The following is a 12,914-nucleotide window of genomic DNA, read 5'->3' as shown; positions in this document are numbered from 1 at the left end:
CAAAAGTTGAGAAGAATTAATCCAAAGTTGCTGACATCCATCAAGAAAGAGGTAAATAGATTGTTTAAAGCTGGCATCGTTGTTCCAATTAGATTTTCTGATTGGATTTCAAATTTCGCCCCAGTACGAAAGAATACTAGAGAGATAAGGTTGTACGTAGATTTCGGAACCTCAACAAAGTGTCCTTAAAGGATAATTACCCTCTTCCTAAGATGGACCATATTCTGCAAAGAGTAGTTGGAGAATCACGGATGTCACTACTCGATGGCTACTCGGGCTATAATCATATCTTGGTGCATGAAAAATACCAAGACAAAACTGCCTTCACAACACCATGGGGAACTTTTCAGTATGCCAAGATGCCATTCTGGATGAAGAATATTAGAGCCAATTTTCATCGGGCGATGGACATAGCTTTTTCTAATGAGAAGGATGTTTTCTTGGTAGTCTATTTAGATCATTTGACGGTATTTTCTGGTTCTAATGATGAGCATTTGCACCACTTAAGGATTGTTTTTCAGAAATGTAGGAAGTTCAGGATTTCTCTAAACCCGAAAAAAAGAGTCTTTTGCCATGGAAGAAGGTAAACAACTTGGTCATATAATATCTAAAGATGGTATTCACATTGATCCTTCAAGGGTGGAGGAAATCCAGCAAATAGACTTTCCGCGCAACAAAAAGGAGATTCAAGATTTCAATGGTAAGATGAATTTCTTACGCAGATTTATACCAAATTTGGCTGAGAATTTACATGAATTAACTAATATGTTGAAGAAGGATAGCATTGTGAAATGGACCGAGGATGCCATGAAATCGTTCAACTTGGTAAAGTTTGCTTTGACCATAGCCCCAATTTTGATCAGTCCTGATTATACTCATGATTTTATTATATTTTCATTTGTGTATAAGCACACTATGGTTGCGTTGTTGATGCAAAAGAGGGATCAGGTGGAGCAACCCATTTCTCTTTTCAATATGACTATTAGAGATGCTGCCTTGCGTTACAATATCATTGAAAAACAAGCTTTGGCTCTTATAAAAGCATTGAAGGATTTCAGATTATACATTCTACATTCACATACCATAGCATATGTTCCTAACACAATCGTCAAGGATGTTGTCATGCAAACTGATCTGGAGGGAAGAAGAGGCAAGTGGATAGCAGCAATGTTGGAGTATGATCTTGATATTAAGCCTAGCAAACTGATCAAAGGACAAGGCTTGGCAAAACTGATGGTTGAATCAAATTTGCATGATCTAGACATAAATCTCATTGTACCAATGTTAGATGATGAAGATGGTGGCTCACTCATTTAAGTATCAGAAATTTTTCTCAAATCACCTTGGTATTCCGATATAGTTTATGTTCTTCAGCATCTTTCACCGCCTCCTGGAATGTCAAGTAAAGGTAGATCACTAAAACTAAAGTCTGCAAAATTTTGTGTTTTAAATAGTGCCCTCTATTGGAAAGATCCGGGAGGGGTTCTTCTTAATCGTTTGGTTGAAGATGAAGCTCATATTTGAAACTACTCTAAAACAAAAAATGAAAGTTGCTTGCTTATCAATCTTTATCTTGCCACTTAAAATGTCTAGATGGAATATGAGATGCTACCATTCATTTCGTCTAAACACTAAAAACAAGTTATAAGACAAACATAAAGCACTTTCATTCACTAAAAGGAAACCAAATGAAAACCAAGTTCAAGAAAGAAAAACTAAGTTTTTTTCAAAAAGATTTTCTTCAAACGCAACAACAAAAAAGTCTTTTCAAAAATGCTCTCAACAACACTAAAACTTGTGATTGAAGAATAGGCAACAAACACTTTCGCAAATTGACACCCCACAATGGATGAAAACTCAACAAAAAGAGATGTGTTTAAGGATGCTCTTAACAATCAAAAGCAGCAATGAAAGCTTTGGCAACAATAACCAAAAAGATCAAAAAGACAAATTTCAAGAAAGTGTCAATCAACAACTTTCATGAAACAAAGAAGCGGATGGTCACAAAAGCGGTTTTGTCAAGCAAACAAAAAGTCACCAAAAGCAATATTTGACACAAAGATTGAGATCAATCTCCCTACCCTGATGAATCAGAGCAGCCAAGATTCCAAACAAGAAATCTTGTGTGCTTGAACAACAAAAGATACACTTGCAATAACGAAAAACAAGACCAATACTCTTTATAATAAGAGAGAATTCGGAACAAGATGCTCGCTGTAAAAAGAACAACTAATACTGGAAAATGATTGTTTCAGACTGACTCAAACTACCAGATAGACCTTCAGAGATAAAAATATTTACAAATCTTGAAAATTGCAAGATATACGCGACTGTACTTATGTACAAATTGCGTGTATACGCTTCTGTAACTAAGGAAACCTACATATACGCGGGTTCACTTAAAGAAACATGTGTACATACGCCTCTCTAACTAAGAAAAACAACATATATAAAAAGGTTTCAAGAAAAATAAAAAACAAACTGAAGAAACTGGCAAAAATTAAAGTTCAAAAATAGACCAGACAGCAACAACAAGCAGACAGGTAGCTGAGCCCTGATTGGCTTGAAAACACCCAAACTAGGAACAACAAGAGTGTTGTCCCCAGTGGAGTCACCAATTCTGTTGGAGGGAAATGTTCCCCTAGGGCTTTTTGGATTGAAACCCTAGCAGACTGAAAGTTATCTATTCAAAGAAACACACATTCACACAACCATTATGCTATTATAAGCAAATTCTATGGTAAAGGGGACGTACCTTAGGTCCTACGTTTGAGAAGGCCCTTAGGGTCCAAACCCTTCTTGGAGTTCCCTTCTTCTTCTTTGTCCTGCAAAACAACCAATTCCAAAGAACACAGCAGTATAAGGACAAAACCTTATAAAGAAACCATCTTCATGTTATAAATAAAGGTAGTTAGTTATGAAATCCAAACAACCATTTACATATGAATTCTAAACATGAATATCATAAACATAAAAAAGATTTATATCATGAACCAAGACATGTGTTTCTTTTATTATAGACAAATAAAGTACATAAAAAGGGATAATTTCACCTGAGTCACCTTCAACAGGCTCCAAGCAAAGCTTCCTTCCGGATCCGTTCCAGCCTCAAGCCTTTAACAAACTCCTTCCATGACTCACTCCATGATGTCATAAATGGTGGATGAACATCAACACACAAGGAAACAACGGTTTCCTATACAAATGGGGGAAGTGCAGAAGGCACAAGGGACTTCAAACCTGGTCAGGGGAAAAATCTCAGCATAATAACCTTTCTCTCTCTTCTCTCTTCCCTTAGGCCTCCCTTTGAGGTCTTTTTATACCTATCCCAAAGTAGTTTTTTAGTTGGGAGTTGGTTGGGAATAGTTGGGCCATGGGCACTAACAGGTGATCAACAAGTAAAACCCGCGATCTCCGCCCGAAAATAAGGAGTTTTATATATATTTTTTAAGTGTTTTAATACATATACGCGGGTTGGGTATACACATACCCGCGTATACACGCATTTAACTCACGACAATGTCACGTATAAGGGATAAAACACTGTTTTTTAAATTTTAGGACCAGGTCTGGAAGGAGGGGTTGCCCTATGCCATGAGTGCAGCATCACAAACCATAAGAGTGAGATTTGGAGCTATAACAAGCAGGTGATGAATGATTTTCATAGAGGTGATTGTAGCGGTCATTTGTTTTGGAAAACAACAGCTAACAAAGTGTTGAGAGCAGGATATTATTGGCCAACTTTGTTTTCAGATTTATGCAAGACAATCATGAGCTGCCATGAATGCCAAGATTTTCAAGAAAAAAGGAAGTTGCTTCCTCTTCCTCTGAATCTAGTTGAAGTCAATGCAGCTTTCCAGCGGTGGGGACTTGATTTCAGAGGAGAAATCCATCCTACATCATCAGCATAACACAGATGGATTTTGATAGCTACCGATTACTTCACCAAGTGGATTGAGGCCATTCTGACAAGGCAAGCCACGGACACGGTAATTATCTAGTTTTTAGAATCTAATATCTTGTCTCATTTTGGTTTCCCTCACAAGATTATAACAAATAATGCAACAACATTTAATTCAAAGAGGATGGTCAAGTTTTGCAACAAGTACAATATTACATTGGGTCATTCCACGGCATACTACCTGCAGGGCAATGGATTGGTTGAGTCATCAAATAAATCCTTGGTGAACAGTATCAAGAAAATGTTGGAGGCAAACAAGAAGAATTGGCATCGAAAGCTTATTAATGCCTTGTGGTCCAACAAAATGAGCAGTAATAAATCAATAGGTATGTCACCTTTTCAGTTGGTTTATGGTACTGATACAGTATTTCCCACATCACTTGTAGTCTCGGCCATGAGATTATTATAGGAAGCCGGCAGCAAAGAGGATGATATTCAGCGCAGAATTAATCAAATGATTCATCTTCAACAAATAAGCAAAGAGGTTTCCCAAAATACTTTTCAGTTGCAATAGAAAATAAAGAAAATTTATCACCGCAAAACCAAGGTAGAAAAGTTTCAGCTGGAAGATGTAGTGCTGCAATGGGATGCATGAAATGAAGAAAAAGGAAAGCATGGTAAGTTTGACAATCTATGGAAAGGACCATATAAGATCTCAGCCTATCGAGGATAGAATGCATTTTTGTTAAAGGAAATGGATGGTCAAGAGTGCTCAGGAGGACCAGTGAATGGTAGGCTCCTGAAACACTACTACTTTTGAGGTTGTTCCCTGAAGTTGCTTCACCGTCATTGTATATACTGGTTTACTTTTCCTTGCAAGATTTCAAGTACACTATCATCTGAGCTTGGGGCCCGAAGTGAAGGCTATAAAGCTTGAATGATTTGTGTTGAATTTGGTTGATTTTTGTTTTGAGTCAAGTTTAGAGTCAGTTGTGAGTCAGTTTCCAATTTGTATTGAGTCATTATTCTTTAAAATTTTAAAAAAAGGGGTTTTTTTTGTTTTAGTCTTCTGTTTGTTTGACCGTATTGGCCCAATCAACTAGGCACTTGGTCTACGGTGTTCTTGACACCTCCAAGGAGTTTCCATCCCCAATAAGGCAAATGTTAGTGTCAATATCTGGATACTTCCATCAGGGATCAAATTTTCTCTTTGCATTTTCATTTTAGGGGTCCCATACTAAAATTTTTACATCATTTCATTAGGTCATGTCAAGCTAATCCACTGATAGTTGTCTTCTCTTCAAAAAATCTAATTTCTCCCTCATAAAGTATACTTGCTAACCCATCTTCAGGTTGTCTTCAGTCATGGTTTCATGGTCAAAATGCAATCATGTTTTCATTAGGTCTTAGGGTTTCATTTCCAAGGTCAAAGGCATGATTTAAAGGTGTAAATAAAGGGCAGCAAGGGGATGAGGATGATAAATAAATCAAGAATGATGGCTAGTAAGTCATAGTCACTATATAATTATCTTTTTAACTAATGTAATTTTCACCTCAAAAAACATGTTTTTGAGGTGAAAACAAAGTATTTTGAGTTAATTTATATTTCTTATGTAATTTTAAGTCACTTTATGTAATAAATGATCCCGGTTGCACCAATGCATCTCTCCTTGCTACAAGACAAAGAAACACTGCAAAAATCAGTTCAAATTGAGCATCATCCACCTGAAAAGGAACAAAGAAGAAAAGGCATTAAAAATAGAGATTTGAAAAAGGTCAAGAAACATTAGAAAGTGGGTTTTTCTAGTGAAAAATCAAAATCTACTCCTATATAAGGTGTCACATTTCATTTTCAAGTTCATCATTCTCATTGGCAAAGGAGGAGTCAAAAAGTGAAGAAAAGAGGAGAAGTTGAGTGAGTTTTGGGACAAGGAGAAGTGGCGCTATGCTTCTGGAGTTTGGCGTTGCGCATTTCAGGTAGTGGAGGTGGCGATGTGCATTCAAGGGGTGGCACTGCACGTAGGGCATTTCCGGCAGTGTAAAATAACAGTATGATGTGCGTTCAGGAGGGCATTGCGTGCTTGTAGCAGGTGATGCACGTTGAGAAGCAAGGACCAAAAGAGCCTCCAGCTTCCTAAAAACATCCAAAATCACCCTCTCATCCCTCAAGCAAGTAAGTTTCCTCACTATACCTCATCAATGATTTGCAATTGAAGTGTTTGAAGGTAATTTACATTGGCAAAAGAGAAACCCTAGATTCTTCCTCAATTACACCCTAGAAACCCTAACCCCCATTATTTTTCCCACCACCTATCACTAAAGCCCTGAACCCCTCCCCTATATCACTCCATAACATTTTATACCCCTTCATCCTTCATCCCACAAGCTATACTTCACAAAAGGACCCAAGCCCCTCTCCCTCATTTTCATGATTCATACCCTCCCATTCATTTTCTAGCCCACCAAACACCTCACAAGGTCGTCTCCTACTCCCTTATTCCTAATCACTCTTGCTCACTTCCTTCATCCCTTTTCTAGGAGTGCACAGCCTCAAAATTTGCAAACATGGACAAAGAAGACAGATACTAGGAGGAGGAGGAAAACACCGGCAGTGACAGTTCAGCAGATGACCTAGGCATCAGAGAAAACCACACAAGGGAGGCAGAATTATCAGGGAATAGCCATCAAACCTCAGAAAATTGCAGGCCTCTCAGTTGGTTGTCACTTGTTTCAAGTATCTAGCGTGCTATGAGTTCTGTGAGCAGGTAGAGAGAGTTCAACACCACCCTGAGCTCACTAGGATTTTTGTAGCCAATCTTCGGGACAACAAGGTGACTCTTGTTGGGGTGACATTTACAGTTTCACCTTCCATTATTGTGGATGCAACCAGGATTCCAAATGTAGGGGAGAAGTGGTACAAGGCACAAGACCTGGATGAACACTATTATGAGCCTTATATCAAACCCAGGTATAGAAATGAGGCAAAACAGCTTTTTCCTTTCAGATTTCTTGAAGACAAGTATGCCCCCATGATGAAAATCATCATGAAATATTTCACTTGTGAGGGAAAATTTTCCAAACTGTACACCTATCACATCAAGCTTCTCATGCATTTTACCAAGGTGAGGATGTTAAACCTCCCTTAATTCTTGTTTAGGAATATTGAGAACATGGCCCACTTTGTGCAGAAAAAGCCATACCCTCATAAAAAGAGTAGTCTTTATCATTATTCCCTGATCAAGATGATTGTGCTTCATCATCTTAGCCTCCTCAACATCTCTTGGGAGACATTTATTGCTCATCACATCTTCATGGGTCCTCAAATTCCTCCACCAGTGTCTCAAGAATTAGGAGGACCTTCTAGCAATGCTCAAGTGAAGACAGATGAGAAGGCCAAAGAGACTAGAGCTACTAAGGTGCCCGAGACCTACATGACATACCAGAGGGGCACAAGAATATTACTTGCAGCTGATAGGCTAGTGTTTTCTCCACAGGATGTGGAAGGGACCTTTCCTTCTTCATCAACTCATAGGAAAATGCTTGCTCCGCAGGATATGGAAGGGGCTTTGCCTTCTTCATCAACACAGCAGGTACAGGTGCAACAGCTGGACAAAGGGAAAGAAAAGATGTAGGTGGAAGATCTTGATGATGAGGATGAAGAAAGAGACTTTGATTTGACGGAGCATGATGAGCCAGAACAACATTATATTCATCTTGGCATATAAACAATTGACTTGGAGGCTCAAGATGAAGCAACAATAAAGGACATCATCATACAGGAAAAATAGGCTCAAGTCCAAGAATTGATGGACAATTTGGAGAGAGCCAAGTATGTCATCACATATCTGGAACAAGAGAATAGGCAGTTGAGTGGAAAGCAGGTCCTCATGGAGTTGGAACTTCTCGAGATAAAAAGACAAGGTGACAAGGGTGAATCAGCTATGCAAAAGGAAGAGGCACCGGTCACTTTGACTCCTATTGAAAAGGAAATTGACGATGATAGAGAGACTTGGCTTGAAAGGGTCAATTTTCACTTAGAGAAGCTATTGCAAAAGGCCAATAGGGACAACCAGATCATCAGCACATGGCCTACCACTACAGGACCTAGAATAAAATTTGCAACATGAGGGTCAAACAAATGAAAGCTAGGCTAATGCGGGATCTAAAGGGGAAAAAAGAGGAGGATATGCTTAGGTTTCTTGTTGAAGCTTCCTTGGCTCATCAAGATGCTTGATGATGGTGATGCTCACCAATTTTAGTCAGGTTTGGAGGAGATTTTGTTTTTTGTAAATTTTGGAAATTACACACACAGAAAATCTGGCTCAACGCGCAACGCCACTGGCGCTACGCTTTTCCTAGGGGCACCCAATGGAAAAATGGCTTGCATTTTTAGATTTAGAGTGATGGGTACATGCACCCTATGGATTTTCTAAGTTTTTGGGGAAGAACTGGTCCACCAAAAGTCAAAAAACACCCTAAAAATGACCTTTCTGCCACTTTTTGGACACACAGAAGCAGTCTTGGGAGAATCAACTTTTGAGGGGTCAAATGAGCTTCAAATGAAGAAATTCTAGGTGTTTTGGAAATTAGACTTGAAGATATTTCTAATGAGATATCATGAGCTCAATTTGGATGCTGGAAAGTCCTCCAAAAAGGACCTGAAAGTGGCATTGCGCAATGGACTAGTGGCGCTATGCGTAGAACAAATTTTGCACAGGATGGCCATTTTTCTGCGTTTTGACTGTGTTCATGGATTTTCTCTCATGGAGGATGTTTTACTAATGTGAATTATTACTTGGCTTGTAAATATGATGGATAATTAGTAGTAGAGTGTAGATTCATTAGATTAAAAGTCAATTTGAGCACAAATGAATCAGTTTTCCCACTTTTAGAGGCAAGTTGTTAGGATGCCTATATTCCAGTTTCTTGTTCAGTGTTGGTTAGATGAGCTCCTAATCTTTGGGATTCGACCCCTGAGGATGGGAGGAGGTTGAAACAATGCCTATATCTTCTTCTTCTTTCTCATTGTAAAGGGTTGGACTCAGCTGGATGCTTATGCCTTGATTGTATATCATTTTGTAGCAGTTTATTAGGAGATTAATAAAAATTGCAGCTATTTCTTTGGGATCCATGTGGTATGGAGTTTAGTTCAGTTTATTCTCTTGTGATCATATGTTAATATGTTTTGTGTACTTCATTAATGATTTCATTGCTTCTAAGTGAATGTTTTCAAGTTGATAAGCAGAATTCATAACATCACTGCTCTTCTTTGGGGAAATGTTCACCATTATATGTTTTCTACAGTTTAGGAAGGATCCATGGTAATCACATGCTCTTCCTAACTTCTCACCAGTCTTAAAACACCTCACCCATCAATCCCTAGAGTGCTAAACCTTATGCCTACCTTGCCCCATTGAACACCCTGTAATTTTGACCTAATTCCCTAGCCCTAACTATCTGGCTCCTCCTGATCCAGCAAAACCCATTCAAAATCAAATCAAACCCTTGTGCTACTATACCTAGCCTAAAATCCTTTTCCTGATCCAATCATCTTGGCTGAGATCCCTATGGAGAGAGCCCTCTCTCCCGGCCTAGTAGGGCTAGCTACTTGGCTAAGCGTGGTTTGTGGTTACCCTGGCATTGCCTTCCTTCAGCCTGAGGTTCAATCTAGGTGATAACACTATCAAAGTATTCTCCACATCTACTATAGTATTCTCCACATCTATCAAAGTGTTTTACAACCATTCTGACTCGTTGGCAAATCTCTCAATGTCTGGCCTAGGATCATGTGTGAAAGGACTCAATTTGAATTTGAGCCTTAGTTTATTTAAGACTCCTCGAGGGTCATATTGCCACATAAAACTGCTCTTGAAATTCATCTCCTATAAGAGTCTATCTACCTCTTTTTCATATTCCTTATTATTACAAATAAAAAGGCCCAATTGGTTTTTGAATTTAAACTGGGTTTTCTTCTTAGCTAACAAGAAATTGACTTCATCAGAGTTTATGATTTGCTTGAGATACTCTAATGCAAATATCCTCATGGGGAGGTATTTGGGAAACTTGTAGGGAGCGATTTGACATCAATATATCCTGATTTCTGTGTGGTCTTGGTATAGATACCAGTCTCCCACTTTACTGTTCTTGGCCAACTGTAAAACTCTCTTCATCTCCTCATTTATCCTAGGTTGATAGTTACTGGTCAGCATGTTTATAACTAGATGAACAAACGAATCAATGAAGTCTTTGTAAGTAAAAATAATGGAATACATTTGGATCAATGGTGTCCAAAATATGACAGATCTTGGATTTCCCTTGGTGTCTAACTTCTGGATGCTAACTGGAAACTTGTCTGACTGAAAGTATAAGAACATATGAAATAATACTGATGAATACTTGAAGACTCTCTCATTTGGTAATCTGATGAACTGTTCATGGATTCTGTCTGCTATGAACTGAGAAAAGTTGTAAATTGTAGCAGGAGGCTTGCCTGGGAAAAATATAGAAAGGAAAGCAAGGACAACCTCATCCACATGTTCATCTGTAGTGTACCCTAGAATGCAAGAGAGCATGGTAATAATTTGTCTGCCTCTCTCAGAGAAAATGGTGGCAGCATATGGAGGACTATCTGTTGGAGTGTGAGACTCTTTAATGATGAAAGTTTGAATGATCTGAGCTTTCTTGGGAATGTCTAGCTTGGTGTAGAGTTCAAGTAAGCCTTCAATGGAAAGTGGGGTCTCATTTGGACTTGACTGGATTTGCAGCATTTGATTTATAGATTCTGTTGTAATGGTGAACAAAACCTGCTGATCAGGGGTGACTATGGATCTTTGACTTGGAATATAGCATACTTGGCAGAAGTGGATGATTTCTGGGAATGGGTGTACCTGTGGGAACTAGTACTTGGGAAAATTTGATTCCCAGAGGTGAATATCATCATTTTGGTTCAAAAACTTGTCTTTACTCCAGCAGTGGAGTTTCAATAGGTAGCTAAGGGAAACAGTATCTTTGATTTGAAATTCTCTATCAGCTAATGGAAGGTGGTCAATATCTAGGTGAGGGGTTTATAGAGGTCTTACATCTAGAGAGATTTGGGAAGCCATAATTAGGTATATTGAACTGAATTACTCTTTTCTGTGGTTTTGGGATTAAGGTTTTAGAAGTGTGGAACAGTGGGGAGGGTAATGACAGTCTGTAAAAAGGGATTTCGGAAGCACAATAAGGTTTTCTTCAGCTCGGGAAGGATTTTTAATTAATTTAATTAATTAACCTTGGATAATTACTGTGTATAATTTAAATTCACAAGGTCGTTCTAGTTATATCAAGAATACCTAGAAATCTAACAATTTGGTGCGTAGACAGGTTTCTGTGGTAGCAACAGAGGCTTCTGAGGCTTCAATTGTCAATTCGTTGCTTCAATTTGGTGTCTGCAACGTCTTCGAGTGGCAGAGTTGGTTAAATTGGTCGCACAGAGGTTCAAGGTGTCAGAATTGGTTTAGCAGAGGTTTATAGTGAAAATGAGCGAAAAGAGCAAATTGGGGCTTTTTCGGCCTTTTAACCAATAACAGTTACATTTTGGCACAAGATTTATTGAATGAACAGTGGGAAGTTTTGGTTTAGGCAGGGAGGTGGTTTTCGGTGATATCGCACCACTTTTGGATGGAGGGTGGTATTTTTTGCGAGCATGCGATATAACCTGGTGCCACCACGTAGCCAAACAGCGCTCGACCAAAACCGTGAATCTCACGTGCTCTCGGGCCATTAATTGTCAGATGATGAATCCATGTGATTTGGTTGTGCGCCATTGGATCTGGGGGTGGGAGATCAGAGGGATATCGCGCGGTGAATTTGCACGGATGGAATTGGGAAGGTGATTGGCAGGGCCCGAGGGTTTAATTACAATGAATTGTAATTAATTAAAATGTAATGACATGATTTTAAACATAAGGAATGGGTTAATAAAGGTGGGGACCATGGGTTATATGGCAGGGGTTTTAAATATACACCAAGGGTTGGTGGGTTTAAAAGGGTGTCGAGAAATTATATATGTGGGGGAATTTATAAAGCGACATTTTTAGGAATTAACTTAAGATAAAAGGGGTTTTGTGGATTTTTAAAGGGAAAAGGAGAAATTAATAAGTGGGGAATGTAGTATTTGTAATGGGAATGGGTTTCACACTAGGGAAAGGGGTTTTGGGAAGGGGGGATGATTTTTTGAAGGGTAAGGTCTAGGGAAATGTGTGAAACCAAGGGGAAAAAGGTCAAAATGAAGGGAAAAGGATTTTTATAAGTTATGAAGGGATAATGAGGAAGAATTAATAAAGTAAGTATGTGGGGGTTTAGTGAAATGAGGGTATATTAGTAAACAAGATTTAGTGAATGTCATTTCTCTTTCACAATTCCTCCTGCACATGAGGCATAGGATTAAGCATGATGAATGTGCTTTTGACTTATCAACCTTGTGCACTTGCAAAACTTCTTCTACCTACCCTTGTTTTACCCTAACATTTTCTCTTCATTCATTGGGTGAATTTGAACTTACTGACCCTTTATTTCTTTTTCTTTTGATAAGAAAACTATCTAATTCTAACCTTATAACTTCCAATGGCTCAGATTAAATTGATGAGCTCATTTTTATTCTCTAACTAACTGCTAATTTTCCAAGATTAAACAGTTTGGCTAGATATTTATTCTCTATCTATCAACATGAAATTTAAAGCATGAATGGGTCAAGATTAAACCATTTTACCATCATAGATTGTGGCATTTTTGACAAGCTGCACACAATGTTATTTTGCAAAGTAAAGTAAAAGGAGTGGCATTTGAATTTGCACACTTTCATGATATATTTTTATCTCTTTTTTGGGGTTCATATTTTTTACTTTTTTATCCTTTTCTTTCTTTTGGTCCTTTGATTATTCTTTTAGGACATACCCTCTTCATTTTTGAATTTTAATATGGGAAAAAAAATTTCAAAAAGCAAAGTATGTACAATATTACAAGACTAACCATA

The sequence above is a fragment of the Pinus tabuliformis genome, chromosome 7 (assembly GCF_031772625.1).
Source record: "Pinus tabuliformis cultivar Carrire ecotype Pingquan chromosome 7, CPIR1, whole genome shotgun sequence".
Classification (NCBI taxonomy): Eukaryota; Viridiplantae; Streptophyta; class Pinopsida; order Pinales; family Pinaceae; genus Pinus; species Pinus tabuliformis.
This window is presented reverse-complemented; position numbering follows the sequence as displayed.